At 43.7% G+C, this 15,629-nt stretch overlaps 2 long non-coding RNA genes across 4 annotated transcripts in view; both read left to right on the top strand.

Annotated features, from left to right (window-relative positions):
- LOC108350499 (uncharacterized) overlaps positions 1–15,629 on the top strand; it is a 38,137-nt gene that overhangs the window by 163 nt on the left and 22,345 nt on the right. The window lies entirely within an intron of this gene.
- Positions 2–1,838, top strand: LOC134486465 (uncharacterized). Of its 2 annotated transcripts, XR_010065437.1 has the most exons (3): positions 2–36; positions 358–588; positions 1,620–1,838. It is a non-coding gene; the product is annotated as an uncharacterized LOC134486465 (long non-coding RNA). The 2 variants fall into 2 exon arrangements; XR_010065436.1 differs by having other exon boundaries at positions 25–588.

The raw sequence follows: 15,629 nt of genomic DNA, 5'->3' as shown, positions 1-15,629 counted from the left end.
TGTGGTGCTTGCCAGCCACGCAGGCGCAATACCCAGGTGCTCTTCCGAAATGGTTATTTGGTTGTTTGTTTTTCTTTCTGCCAGTAGGGGGATCTGGAGTAGAAACTTATCTTGGATCCTTCTGACAAGTCCTGAGGCGTGGGAGGAACAGAGCCTTGTCTTAGCTAGTGTAGGAGTTACTTCAATCTTATCCATCACCTCGTCCTTCTGTAGGCTTTCCCCCTGGATCCCTCCACACCCAAGTTGCTTCCTCTTTTACTTTCAAGGGAATACATGATAGGATATGCATTCGCAATAGAGAATGCGGTGCTATCAAACCTCCTTGATCCTTGGCCATATTTTCTGATGTCTTCCTAGAAGCCACAAGGTTGCCAACGTATAACTACAGCGAGACTCCGAATGTATGTCCCTAGTTCGTCTGTATGAATGTCTCCCAAGTTGGTTGCCTGTTCTCCACTGAACCAGGACTCTTCTTCCGGCCCATGTGATGACATCTATACACTGGCCTTGGTCCTGGAAGACGTGCCTGTCTATTGGCTGGGAAAGCCTAGAAGCAAGGATTTCTAACGGCAAGACAGTATTCAGGAAGTGAGTGCAGGGATGCTATGTGAAAGTTGGCAATCACTAGTACCCCCACGAAACCATTGCAAACAGCCACGTGAGCAGCTCACTGGACCTTGCCTTGTCTTACTAGTCAAACCCCTAAGATCCGATTACAATAGTAATCTATATGGTTTCTTATTTGGCAGATCTTAAAAGCTTCCCCCCACCCCCTGGGTGTTTTGTTGTAAATATTGCTACAGTATCCAAAGGACTATCTTGCTACCCACCATGCATGTGCTGTAGGAGAGTCTTAGTATTGGAATTGTCTATGATAAACTATAAGCTCCGTGAAAACAACTCCACAGATACGACTCAATTTTCTCTCTAGTCATTGTACTAATTAACACTTACAAATAATGTGTGAAAGCGTGGGTTTCCCCCACTTCTTCAACAGCAGAATCCTTCCAAACGCTGGGTTCTTTGCTAACTTGTAGTGGAAAAACTGCACCTCACAGTTTCCACTTAATTTTCTAGTGTTTTGAAGTTTGTTCGTGGACCTGTAAGGACCCTGCTTCTGTCTGCCTCCTCCACTTCTTTTACCACCTCCTCCATTTTCACCATACTTCTCTCGAGTTCTCTAGAATTTGTCTTAGCTTTACATATGGTCATATTCACTGCTTGGAAAGCTATTCTCTCAGGCATTTCCTTTTGTAGATCTTTTCTCGTTTTTAAAATAACATAATGCCACCTTCTCAGAGTGTTTCACTTATAGTGACCTCTCCTAGCCATTCTCTATCATTCTGAGATGATACTATTGGGCCCGACTTATTCTGTGAAGAAATAAGTTGGACCCAATAGTATCTGTTGGCAGGTTTGGTAGTTCAGTCTCTTTTTTACTACTGAAGTGTAAGCTTCACGGGGGCAAAAGATGGCATCTGTCCTGAGCAATAGTGCTTACTCAGCACCTAGTGTTTGCATATACGAAGCCTTCAACCTGACCCTGCCTATGCCATAGACACTGTAATGGTAGTAAAGAGTCCCCATCATGACTGCCATTTCTTTGCTGTCCTCTTTAGTGCTTGTTACAGCCAGCACAATCTGGATGTCAAAGGAGATACGCTTAACTTTCCCAGAAGCAACTGCAGCCAAGTTCTGTGTTGTCTTGGAACAACCTTCAGGAAGGCAACATCTTGAGACAAGAGGGAGCTTGAGCTAGGGCTTTTATTGAAACAATATCTTCTCCAGTGGTTTAGTCCAGGACATTATGAGTCCTCTTAATAAACTAATAAAATCCATAGCAGTCTGCTTTTCCAATTCTGAGGTACAATTAGATGACAGGTACTATTGAGACATCTATCCTAGCAGCCTGTCTGGATCTTAATGGAAGAGGGGGGTGGCTAGCAATGTGTCTTGGAGGCCGTTGTCCCTGGCTGCTTATCTACAGGATATAAACGCATTTGATGTAGATTGTTGAGCCTTAACGTGCTGTGTTCAGGCAGAGACAGGGTGGTAAACAGTGCATGGTGCACATGCTTCATAACAGCTCCTAACTGATTGTGGATAAACATCTCTGCCTGCCCTTCACAGAGGCACATTTTTTTGAGTCCACAGCAGGCACGAGCCCCCCCTTGCCCATAGTAATGGCTTCTCCCCAGAATTCCTTTCCTTCTTCCTTAATCACATTTCAGGGAGAGCACCAGTCAAATAACTTCTTATAAGCTCTTTTCTCAAACAGCACGCAGGGAAACCCAAATAAAGACAGTATCAAAATGTTTGTTGAAGGAATGAATGGATTCATCAGGATGCTTCTGGAGCGTTCCCCGTTTAGAAGGAAGATGCCGAGAAGCATCTGCTCCAAACCTGGAGGAGATAGAGCAGACAGAGAGGTGGGCAGAGAAGGATGTAGACATGTGCTTGACAGCAGATGTGTCTGACTGGCCCTGCTCTGTGGACTAAGGAAGTGTCAGAGGACATAAACGAGCACCTACCCCATCTTAGCATACTCGGTGACTCAGAGTGCAGGGAGCCACTGCTTTGCACACCGTCTGCTCAGGTGAGCTTGCATAGTTACATGAGCTCTAAGTCTGTTCAATGAAGCAGGAACAGGGTCTGGAGGCACTGGCCTGTTATTTTAGGACACAGGAGGCTGAAGCAGGTGGATAGAAAGTTCAGAGCCAGCCTGGACAATTTCAGGACAGCCTGTCCCTAAATATAAATGTCAAGGAAGGGCTGAGGGTGTAGCTCAGTTATAGACATTTGCCTCGAATGAGGGAGGCTCTGAGGATAAGCCTTAGCACTTTGAAAGAACAAGACAGACAAAAGAATCGGGGCAACACGGTTCTGTAAGGTCCTTGGTTTCAGAGGCTCTCAGTGTCCTTCATCCTGATCCACCCCACTACACCGGGAACACCCAAGCTCTTTATCAGAGAAATGCCCAGTGAATGGAAGTTCCGGGCAAAGATCCTGGGAGGAGCTTTCAGCCAGTGTATATCCTGGCTTCCTCCCAAGCAGGACAACTAGTCTCTGGCATATCAACACTGGAACGTATAGCAACAAAGTATGACTTCCTGTCCTTCATGTCTTCCTTTCTTATCCCCTGGTGTTTCCTGAGGTCACTGAGTGGGCGAGATGTAAGACCATAGGTCATTTGATAACAATACAAAAAAAGAGTCTAGCTGCCTCTCTGATTTCTTTTTTGTTAGAAATAAAATCTGATGGTTTACTTTCCAGTGATGCCTTGGGCCAGTTTATGTGCGGCCACCAGAAGACACACAACTCCTGCTAATGCCGGACAGTCTACTTAGTCCCCTCCACCCGCACTCGCCACACAAACGTGCAGTTTAGAATAGAAAATTACCAATAGCCAAGTTTGCTTGGAAGGCCATGCATCTGATGATAGGCTTTAAAAGAACCAGGAGGCTCAAACAGATAAACCCATGTATGGATGTTGAAAGAAGACAAACGGAGGGGACTAGAGGGGAAGATCAGACTAGATGATGCCTAAGATTGCAACCTCTTGGTTGTTTGAGGGGAGGAAGGTGTAGCAGGATAGGCGGGGCCACCTCTATGTAAATGAGGGAGGTGGGGCTCGCAGCCCGAAAAGCATCTCTGGCAGGACCTAATTGAGGATTGCCTGAGAGACCAAGGATTGCTAGCACAGACAATGCCAGCCAAACAGGAACTGCTGTTTAGAAGAGATGCGTTCTTGGGACCAGGGGGGCGTGGGTGGAGGGTATTAAAGGAACTTGCGGCAGTGCTCACATGAGCTTGCTGCAGGGTTTCTCACCTGCTCCACAAGTCAGTGTCACTTCACCCCCAACCCCCAAGGCAAGGCAGGGTGGGGCAGCAAGCAGTCCAGGGCACAGGTAGCAGGAAGGGTCAAGTGTTAGGGCATATAAAGATTGTTCTTTGCCCCAGTAAGGAGGCCTGGAACTCTAGGCTGACACAGGTCTTTGCAAGGTCCTAAAGTAACCTAACTCAATTTCACTACTGAGTTACCAGTGCTCTTATTATGAAGTGGTCATTGTTTCTCACGTTTATTCTTTCTCATTATACAGTCTTATTAGGAAAAGATCGTCGTTTCTTATATTTAAAAATATTACATTCTTTTAGTTGTATGGGCACGCATGCGCGTACGCCATGGCATATGCGGAAGTCAGAGGATAACTTCATGGAGTCAGTTCTTACCATGTGCGTTCTGGGGATTGAACTCAGGTCGTCAGACTCCGCAGGCAGCATGTGCTGTTACCTGTTGAGCCATGTCCCAGCCCACCTCTGTGATTCTGCCTCAAACTATTGCTTTTCCAACCATATATATGCTTCCTATCTCCTCCGAAACCTCAGGCGTACTTTGTTCATGATGAGCCTTGCATATCATAAAGCCTAGGAAAAAGAGACAAGCACTTTACCCTTGTTCTCATTACACTGGTTATTATTCTCACCTACCACTCTAGCCGTTCTGTGGGTTCTGCGGGCTTCCTGAGGCACAATGTTCCAGAGAGCACCCTGCAGTGCAGTGACAATCTGGCTGAGACAAGAAGTTCAGCTGTAAAACAGGTCCTAACGACATGAGTGGTTTATTAAGTACCTTGATGAGTACAGATTGGTGAAATTGTCCTGTTGACTCGCTATGGTCTCCTCCCCAGGTAAACATAACATTGTAGCTGTAAGTGTGATACTACCCATTGTCAGAGTAAGAAAAGTCTCTTCTCTTTTTAGTTCAGGAGTGTTTTTGTTTGTTTGTTTGGTTGGTTTTTTGTTTGTTTTATTTCTTTACTTTTCTTTTTTCTTTCTTTCTTTTTTCCTTTTTCTTTTTTGAGAGAGAGGGTCTTACTATATAGTCTCGGTTGGCATGGAACTAACTTGGTAAATCAGGATGGTCTCAAACTCACAGAGATCTGCCTACTTATGTTTCCAGAGTGCTGAGATTACAGGTGTGTGCATGCCAAAAGGTGTATGCCACTACATAAGGCTTAAAAAAGAGTTGTTTGTTTTATTTTATGTGTATGTAAATGCACTGTGTGCATACCTTATGCTCGGAAAGGCCAGGAGTGGGTGCTGGAGGCCCTGGGACTGGAGCTACAGACAATTGTAAGACATCGCATGGGTGCTAAGAACAGAACGTGAGTTCTGTGGAAGATCAGTACATGCTCCTGACCTCGACATCATCTCTCCAGCACACACACACACCCCACCAGTTTAATTTTATTATTAATGTGGTGAATTAAGTTTTAACACTGAGTCATTTTACATTCCCAGTACAAAGCACATTTGAATGAATCGCTGGATTTGATTAGCCAAGATGATATTTTTAAAATCTTTTAAATATTCAAGGCTTGAATCTTCTGTGTCTTGAATAGTGGATAAGCTGTGCGTATTTTTTGGAGACACTTGGAACTTCTGATTCCATTTCTAAGGCCAAGTTTTCTATTTTGCTTCCAGGATATTTTAGGTTCTTGAATGGAAATTTCCCACTTCACTGTTTCTGTCTTTATTGGAATAACATTATGCATAGATCTTCTAGTTGGAGCTTCCGTTTTCCTCAAAACATTATCTATCTATCTATCTATCTATCTATCTATCTATCTATCTATCTATCTATCTATCTATCTATCTCTCCTCCTCCTTCTTCTCCTCCCTCCCTCCCTCTCTCTCTCTCTCTCTCTCTCTCTCTCTCTCTCTGTCTCTCTCTCTCTCTCTTTCTCTCATTTCAGAAATTTGGACATTTTGTTTTTCTCCCTTTCAGCAAAAACTGACTTTTGGCACTGTTGAGCTTTTCCGTAATGTTTCATTTTATAGTATAAATTTAATTTTCTTTTCTTTTTATACTTTCTTTTTCTTTTCTTTTCTTTTTTTTTGGAGCTGGGGACCGAACCTAGGGCCTTGCACTTGCTAGGCAAGTGCTCTACCACTGAGCTAAATCCCCAACCCCTTATACTTTCTTTTTGAGCATTTTTGTTTTTCTAATTTAAGCTAAATGTTTTCAATTAATTTTCAGCCTGCCTTCTAATAAAGGCATTTAAAGCTCTATATTTTCCTAGCTAGTCAGTGTATGTGTATCTGACTGAGTTTATGTGTGTCTGAGTTAATGTGTACCATATTCATGTAGGTGCCTGAGGAGTCTAGGAGAGTTGATTCGAGTTCCTGGTGCCCACTGATGTGGGTGCTGGAAACCAAACCTGGATCCCCTGTAAGAACAGAAAGTGCTCCTAACTGCTGAGCTCCCAAATAAGTACTTTAATTTTTATATACAGCTATTTATTTATTTTAAATGTGTCCAAGGAAAGGGGAAGGCCCTGTGCCTCCCCCTTCTTTTTTAAAAAAATATTAAATTATTTTATCTATTTACATTCCAAAAGTTGCCTCCCTTCCTAGTTCCCCCTCCCTGGGTTCTTCACCCCATCCCCATTCCTCCACCTCTGAGAGGTTACTCCCCTACTTGCCCACCCACTTCCACCTCACCCCAACCACTATCCTTCTTCCCTGGGGCATCAAGTTTCCACAGGATTAAGTGCATCCTCTCCCACCGAGACCAGATGAAGCAGTCCTCTGCTATGCTTGTCCCTGGGGCCACTGACCAGCCAGTGTATGTTCCCTGGCTTTTGGGTTAGTCTCCGGGAGCTCTGAGAGGTCCAAGTTAGTTGACACTGTTGGTCTTCCTGTGGGGTTGCCATACCCCTCAGCTCCTTCGGTTCTTCCACATGGGTTTCTGACCTCAGTCCAGTAGTTGGCTGTGAGTATTGCTGTAAAACTGTAATAAAGTTGTCTTCTATCCTGCACTAGGTCCACATCACATCTGGTAGATATTTTCATCTCAGGCAGCAAAAGTGTCTCACCCGCTTCGCTCCATCCCACATCACACTGCTGATGGCTACTCTCTGAGCCTGGCAACAATCTCTCTACCAATCTAGTTCCCAAGGCAGGTTGCCACCATGCCAGACATACACACCCCAATTCTGTGGTGGCCCAATGCCTCCAGCCACCACAAACTCTCTTGAATTCAATTAAATCATCACATGAAAGAACACACAACACGATAACCTCTGATCCAATTGATAAGCTATAATTGCCCACCTAGACATACAAAGCGCTGTACACACCCATCCCTTAAGAATATTCATAACAACCTGTAAATGTGCAGAGAGGAATTCTAACATCTGCCTCCTTCTCTCGCTCTGGTCTTCTCCTCCTCTCTAGAACTTTTCTCTCGTCATCTTTCCTTCTCGTCCAATGACAGGCCTAGTTCTATCTTGTACCTGCCTTCACCTGCATAATGACGTCATCCTACATGTAAGTATTTACATTTGTCTCAGTCAGTTGCTGGTGGATCCTTTCAGAAGACAGCCATGCCAGGCTCCTGTGTGCATGCACAATATGGCCTCAGTAATAGTGTCAGGGTTTGGTGTATGTGCATGACATAGATCTCAAGTTGGGCTGGTCACTGTGTGGCCTTTCTTTTAATCTCTACTCCATTTTTGTCCCTGCATTTCCTTCAGACAGAAACAATTTACCTGATCTTGATTTAAGTTTGCTATGTGGTATTTGTCTAGAAGTTCATCCATTTTTGTTTAGGTTTTCAGTTTTGTGGAGTAAAGGCTTTTGAAGTAAGACCTAATGATTTTTTTGGATTTCCCTAATTTCTGTTTGTACATCTCCCTTTTCACCTATGATTTGGACACTGTCTCTGTGTCTTTTACTTTAACTAAGGGCTTGTCTATCTTGTTGATTTTCTCAGAGAATCAGCTTTTGGTTTTGTTGATTCTCTGTATCGTTCTCTTTGTTTCTAATTGACTGATTTCAGTTTTGAGTTTGACTATTTCCTGCCTTCCTTTCTTCTTGGGTATGTTTGCTTCTTTTCAGATGTGCTGTTAAGTTGCTCGTGTTAAGAGCTCTCCAATTTCTTTATGAAGGCACTATTTTTGTCTCATAAATTTTGATTGGTTGGGACTTTCTTTTTTTGAATTCTAAAAAGTCTTTAATTTCTTTCTTTCTTGACCAAGTGATCATTGATTACAGAGTTGTTCACTGTCCATGAGAATGTGGGTTTCTGTTATTTATATTGTTTTTGAAGTCCAGCCTTAATCTTTGGTGATCTGATAGAATGCAAAGGGTTCCTTCAATATTCTTGCATCTGTTGAGGCTTGTTTTGTGCCTGATTATATGGTCAGTTTTGGAGAAGGTCCCATGAAGTAGCGAGAAGAAGATATATTATTTTGTTTTGGGACGAAAGATTTTGTAAATGTGCTGGATCTATTTGGTTCATAAGATCTGTTAGTGTCATCGTTTCCCTATCTATTTTCTGTTTCAATGAACTGTCCATTGGTGAGGGTAGGGTGTTGAACCCCACTATAATTGTGTGGGGTTCAATGGGTGATTTGAGGTTTAGTTAAAGTTTCTTTGATGAATGTTGGTGCCCTTACATTTGTGGCATGGATGTTCAGAATTGAATGTTATCTTGGTGGATTTTCCCTTTAATCAATACAAAGCGTCCTTCCCCATCTCTTTTGATAATCTTGATTGAAAGTCTATTTTATTAGATATTAGAATGGCTCCTCTAGCTTATTTTGGGGGTCTGTTTGCTTGAAAACCCCTTTTCCAGCCTTTGTTCTGAGCTAGTCTGTATCTTCGTTGCTGAGGTGTCTTTCTTTCTTTTCTTTTCCAGAGGGTCTTGGTACATTGCCAGCAGGCCCGACTGAGGTAATTTCCTTTGCAAGCATTAGGTGGCAGTATAGGACCACAGAAAGGATAGAGCCAGCTGCACAAATACATGTATGCACATATTCATGGATTCATATAAGAAAATGAATGGGAAATTAGCTCAGTTAAAAATCAATTATAAAGTGAGTTCTGGAGTCAGAGTTGGGGGCTCATAAATATTTCCTTTATGGAGAAAACATATACTGTTATGTTTTCTATACATAAATATAGTTTTTAAAATATTTATTTATTTTATGTATATGAGTACACTGTAGCTGTCTTCAGACACACCAGAAGAGGACATAGGTGGTTATGAGCCACCATGTGAATGCTGGGAATTGAACTCAGGACCTCTGAAAGAGTAGTCAGTGCCCTTAACTGCTGAGCCATTTCTCCAGCCCCCTACATATAATTTTTTAAATTGTCCTTTAAAAATGAAAAAGTATGATCAAGTCGTACTCTGGCCAGATTCCTTAATTATTCTCTCCAGATCATGTGACTGCATCAGCCTCATGCCTTTAAGCTGTTAGTGTCTTACGGTTTAAACACATGTAAACAGGTACCCTGTAGTATTAAAGTGTAAGATTCAAACTTAAGGACAAAGGCTGCCTTAGGCAAACACCAGGTGGAATTTAGGAAAACCCCCTGTTCCAGGAAATGAGCTAACCGCCCTTAGCAGGCGTCCTTCACCACCCTGTCTGCATGCTAAAGATCTTTCCCCTCCAGCGAAGTCAAAGGACAATAGGCAGCCATCAATGAATTAAAAAAAGTAATAGGCCCCACCAATGAGAAATAACCAACTCATGCTGTAACCTAAAGCCTATACCCTGAGACAGTATAAAGGGTGTGGGCCTCTGTTCTTGGGGGTCACCTCTGTCTCAATTACAGGGCCACCCCAGTGTACTGGATCATTAAACCTCTTGCTTATTGCATCGATCTCCATCTCCATGTTTTTGTGAGTGGGACCTCCTGGACATAGGACTGATCGGGTCCTACAAAAGTATTAATGGAGGTTCTCTCACTTTTCCATGTTTATATTTCTCCTGGCGTTAAAAAATGAGTTAACCTGCTCCCCATCAGTGCACTCCCCACCCCAGTGCCGTGACAGGTCCTCTGTCTAAGTGATTACGCCCATTGTCTTCCCGTGAGATTCCAGGCAGGCAAAGAAAGTTTGTCTCTCTTTTTTTTTTTTTCATGGAGCAGGAACCCATGCTCCCTGTCAAAGCTTGCATTCCATACACACCCCCTAAATGCAATTTTCATTTGCTAGCACACCCTGGAGAAAGTTCCCTACAGTTTGAGAGCTCTGTTGAAACTGAGTTATACTTCACACATGGCGAAGTACACAGATCTTAAGTGGCTTGCTAGTTTTCACTCCTGGGTCGTCACCAACCTTTGGTGACTTGAGAGAGAATATATGGCTGTCCTGGATCCATTCCTGGTTATGCCCTCTCAAGTATCCACAACTGTGACCTAAAATGCTATTTATTTACCTAGGGACTGGGTCATTTTCAGTTATTTCTAAATCATCGTTACCTACTTTAGATCTCCAGCTCCCCTTTTAGCCCCTGTGAGGGCTCTCGGCTTCACCCACGAGGTGGATCCATTCTAGAACAGCCAGTGCTAACTCTCTCTCTCTCTCTCTCTCTCTCTCTCTCTCTCTCTCTCTTTCTCTCTCTTTTTTCAGAGCTGGGGACCGAACCCAGGGCCTTGCGCTTGCTAGGCAAGCGCTCTACCACTGAGCTAAATCCCCAACCCCAGTGCTAACTCTCTTATCTCTGTTATTCCCTTGGTGGCCCAAAGTCTGCTGCGAAAACAAATACATTCACCAATGTATTAAACTTGATTGTTACAAACACAAAACCCCCTCAGGGAGGTAGCATCCATCCAACAAATCCTTAGGTAATAAAAGAGGATTTAATACTAGACCGTGCCAGACCGGCTCTAATTGCTTAGGAGTTCAGTAGCTGTAATTAGGCTCGTTAATCTCAGTCTAAGACACTCTTACACAGTGGCAGTGGCTCACCAAGATCAGGAAAGTATCCAGGTGTGGCAGCATTCTCTTTTAGTATGGCTAGCTAGAGGCCATGAGTTCAAGGCCAGCCTGGACCGCATAGTCAGACCCTGTCTCAAAACAGAATCAGAAATTCAACACTCGCACAAAACCATAATCAAAATCACACTTCTCGGGTTTTACCAACATTGCCAAGGGTATCTTTGGTGGTCTGAATAGGAGTGGCCCCCATAGGTTCATATATTTGGATCCTTGTTTGTTAAGGAGTGGTGCTACTCAAGAGGGATTAGGAAGTGTGGCCTTGTTGGAGGAAATATGTCACGGAGAATGGACTTTGGGGTTTCAGAAGTCCAAGCCAGACTCAGTGGCTCTCTCTTCCTGCTGCCTGTGAATCAGGATGCAGACTTTCCAACTTCTCCAGCACCACGCCTGCCTGCATGCTGTCACAATTCCTGTCATGATGATAATGGACTAAACCTCTGAAACCGTAAGCCAGCCCAACTAAATGCTCTCCTTTATAAGAGTTGCATGATCATGGCCTCTCTTCACAGCAGAACACTAAGACAGTATCTTTTTATTGTTTATTTAAGGTCTTATTTCCTTTTTATTTATGTGCATGCAGGTGGGTATGTGAATGCAGTGCCCACAGAGGCTAGAGGAATTGGATAGCCTAGAGTTGGAGTCATGCGTGTCTGTGAGCTACCTGATGTGGGTGCTGAGGACCAAGCTTGGGAGAGCAGTGCATGAAGCAGTTCATGCTCTTATCTGCTGACTCAGCCCGCCAGCCCTCTCAAGGGCATCCTGTAGGAGAAAATGTTAGGAGCAGGAAATTTCTTTTCATTCCTCTTCTTTCTTTCTGGTACAAAGTCCACCCCCCAACCCCTATCCCATGTAGTTATCTATTTAAATTTCAAATAGACCCCACATCTAAAGAGTTTCTTAAAACAGCTACGCTAGCAAGAAGATACGCAATTGGCCAGCAATCGAGAGATACTTGGCATCTAGGCATTGGGGAAATGAAGTCAAAACCTTGCCACACTACTTCACGTCCAGGAGGATGTCTATGAGAGAGAAAAAATAGAGAGGGAGAGACAAGAATTGGTGAGGATGTAAGAAAACGGGACGTGTTTCCCAGTGGGAAGGTGAGATGGTGCGGCTGCTGTGGAAAGCAAGTTGGTTGAAAGCAGAATCACCATGTGATCAAGCAGTTCAGCTCCTAAGCAAACACCCAATTCCGGGAAACCCCAGATGCTCAAGCCTGTGATTGTCCACAGATGCTCACAGCAGCACTGTTCGGAATAGGTGAAGGTTGACCCCACTTAAGCTCCTCTCAGTTGACAAATGGATACACAAGCACCACATAGTCACACAGAGGAGTGTTACTCAGCCCTGGGAAGGGAAGAAGCATTGGGATTACACTGAAGACATCAATGCCAAGTGAAGGAAACTGGATACAAAAGGATACAGAATTGATGTTTCTATTTATATAAAATGTTCACAACAGATGAACCCTATAGATTCAGGAAGAAGAGTTTTTTCATTAATGTCATTTATAACAAGGGAGATCTGATCATGTGTTACAGTGGCCATTTCTCATCTCCTTTAATGGGGACAAATTCTCTGTATTTTCCCACAGCCTTGATCTCTCACTTGGTCTTCCCTTCACCACCCCTCCCTTTCTCCCTTTATTGGTGCTAGGAATTGAATCCAGGTTCTTATTCTTATTAAACACGCATTCCCCCACAAAGCTGGTACTGTCTAGGAGTGTAGAAATAAGTCAATTTTCTCTGCCAATTAAAAATCAGAAGGCAAGAAAAGTTACGTTTATTTAAAGAGAACAAAGGCCAAAGTTTCTTTAAATAGAACAATTGTATTAGAGTTGAAAAAACACGGCCAAAAACAACTAAACAAACAAAATCCAAAAAAAAAAAACCCAAACAAACCAAAAACAAAACAACAGCAACCCCCCCAAAGCAAAACATAAACAAACAAGAACAAACCGGGATGGGACAGCTGTAGGTCTCAGCATGTGCCCAGAGGAGCAGACTGGAGGAGGGAAGGGGGAAAAGTCACACTGTCTGAGTTAAGCAGGCTGGAGGTAAGACACATGGTGGACAAGCAGCCACCTGATGAGGAGGAGAGCTTTAGATAAAGAGTAAGACCAAAGTACCAGAAAGGCATACTTAGCCTCTCGCCAGCATTAGGAAGAGACAAAAAAGAAGAAAAGTGAAAGTAAGAAAAGTGAAGAAGGACTCAGAAAGTCTGACAGACCCAGCCAAGCCTCGTGTTAACTCTAGGGACTGGGCTAGGGAGTGGCAGTTCTGGGAGGGAAAAGTACCTCATCTCATAAAGGGATAATTACTCTACCGATCGATCGCTTTAGCATGGGATAAGGTGAGCTGGCTCTCGTCCTTGGGGTGGTCTCACCTCCCAAAGGGGTAGTTGCCTAGCTACGTGATTAATTTTGTTATATTTTGGGTAGCTTGTGATTTTGGACTCTACGCAGGCCAGAGACTTCATCTTCTTGATGAGAAAGAACTAGTTTTCAAAACCCTGATGGGCCTTTTCTTTTGCTGTATTGGAGCTGTGCCTTGGCTCCTGACAATTTTGAGGAGTTAACTATTTGTCTTACTATGGGTTCAACTAATGATTACAGAGGTTAGATTCAGATTTTACCTCTTTGTCAAGAATACCCTGAACAGGAGAGTGTACCTCTCTGTGCCTCTGGTCAGCCTGGTGTTGTGGCTCCTCCTACCACCGACTGGCTCCTCCCACCACCCTCTGGCCCCTCCTCATCTGCCTCTCATTTGCTCATTCATTGGTTGGTTAAGGTGGCTTTGCCAGACCCCCTCCATTGGTAAGTTTCCACTTCCTTTTGAAATCAGTATCTTGTGAAGAGATACTTCAGACTAGTAAATACCTGCCCCCCCTATCCATTAATTTCAAATATTGTTTGGTGATCTCTCTCTCTCTCTCTCTCTCTCTCTCTCTCTCTCTCTCTCTCTCTCTCTCTCTCTCTCTCTCTCAAAATAGCGCCTGTGAATATTCCTGATTCAGAGGCCCTTTAGTACAGGATGTCTCAGCCATTGCTGAAGTGATATGTGAAAAACCTCTGTTGGCAGAAAATCACACCTTGCACACGTGGGCTTAAAAGAGTAGTTTTGGTTTTGAATAATCCTCAGCCTCCTTAGATATTGATGGTCATATTAACAATTTGGTGATTTAAATAGGAGTTGAGAAAAATACAGATCATTTCATTTATTGAAGTTTCCTATACATTAAAATATTTTGGGGCTTTCGCATATCCCGCCAGCGGCTCACTAAGATACAGACTTTTACGTAGTTTAAAGCTGTGGACCTTTTGCTGGGGCAGACTCTCAGCTAGCTTCTAACACAGCCTGATTTCCCGATCTGTGTCCCCCACGTGGCTAACTCTCCGCTCTTCCCTTCCATCTTCTTCCTCTCTGGGTCTCCTTCAATCTCTCCCCTTTGTTTCATCCTTCTCGCCTCTCTCTGCCTGCCCGGAAGTGCCACCCCCATACATCCTGTCGCAACTCCGGGAGGTCAGTACTTGATTCCAAACAGCCAGCAGTAAGACAATACCAGAACATCTCTTAGATTCCTTTGGGCAACGAACGATGCCTGACCTTCATGTTTTGGGGCAGATGTGAAAGGACAGCCACAACTAAGAAGCCGGTGATGGACCCTAGAAATGACAATACAAAAACCCTGCACTTAGATTAATTCTGCCATTACAGAAATAACAACTGAGAATACAGAGACACGCCTTCATACAATTGGAGGAAGGTCTCCCCAATATTAAAGTAAAATAGCAAAAAGAATTTTGAATATGATAAAGAAAATAGAGTTCCCTGTGGGGCGGAGGCTTGGCTGTGTCTATGGAGAAACTCTATAAATGTTATCAAAACTCATACATATTTGAACGTGTAAAAATTAAATGTCGGAGAAATATGGGTCACTGTAAAATCATGGTACATTAATAACAGGCAAACGCCTTTAATAGGCTAAAATGCAATGCAATAAAGCTATGGCATCCAACCACAGGATAGCAGAGAACACTTTGATAACATGGCAGTACCAAAGGTGTGGTATGGTCATGGATTAGCACTGGACGAAGCGGTTTTTCATTTTTGAATTCTGTCAAGTCAAAGCTGCACTATGTCCATACCAACTTAACCTTTTATGTGAAGTTTAGAGATCATCAATTTGTTGCGACCCTAAGGTGACATGGTCCTTGCCTCCCATAAACTTGAATGGCGGCATTCTTTATAAAGAGCTTCCGTATGTTTTAGAGAGGAAATTAATAATACGAGGCAGTCTGTCTTTACAAGAGCCTCACCTGGCCTCCTGCCCACTCAAAGACTCCAGACCCCTCAGCTCCTTGTTGTGACTAAAACAAATCACAGAGCTTTAACATTTACTAAGCAGGAGGTGACAGGTCCTTCCCATCTCTTTCTATTCATGGCTTCAAATTAATAATTAGTCCTTTGAAAAATGAGCCAATCTGTCTCCTGGAAGGGGAGAAACCCCCCAGCCAAGCCAATTAGCATCTTGGTTCAGGCTGCCTTGGGAATTTAATGTAGTTTCATGGCCCATTTAAGGTCTCAGAATATTGTTGTTTCCTGAAGAGGGAAGTCATGATTGTTAATTGAGAGGAGGGCCCTGGGGATGCGTATGCTGGGGATGCTCCACTGGAGTGGCTGGTGACGACCCTGGGGCCTGCATCCTTTGTGAAGGCCACATGCTTGCTCTTTTCTTTCCCCAGGACTTAGCAGCTGGCCCTGGGTAGGGTCGGCCTTAACCACCAGCAGAGGGAGTGGCCACTGCCCCAAATAGCTACACACTTGAGCAGGTC

The sequence above is a fragment of the Rattus norvegicus genome, chromosome 3, assembly GCF_036323735.1.
Source record: "Rattus norvegicus strain BN/NHsdMcwi chromosome 3, GRCr8, whole genome shotgun sequence".
Classification (NCBI taxonomy): Eukaryota; Metazoa; Chordata; class Mammalia; order Rodentia; family Muridae; genus Rattus; species Rattus norvegicus.
Note: the sequence above shows the minus strand (reverse complement) of the source record. Positions and strands in the feature narration are given on the sequence as shown.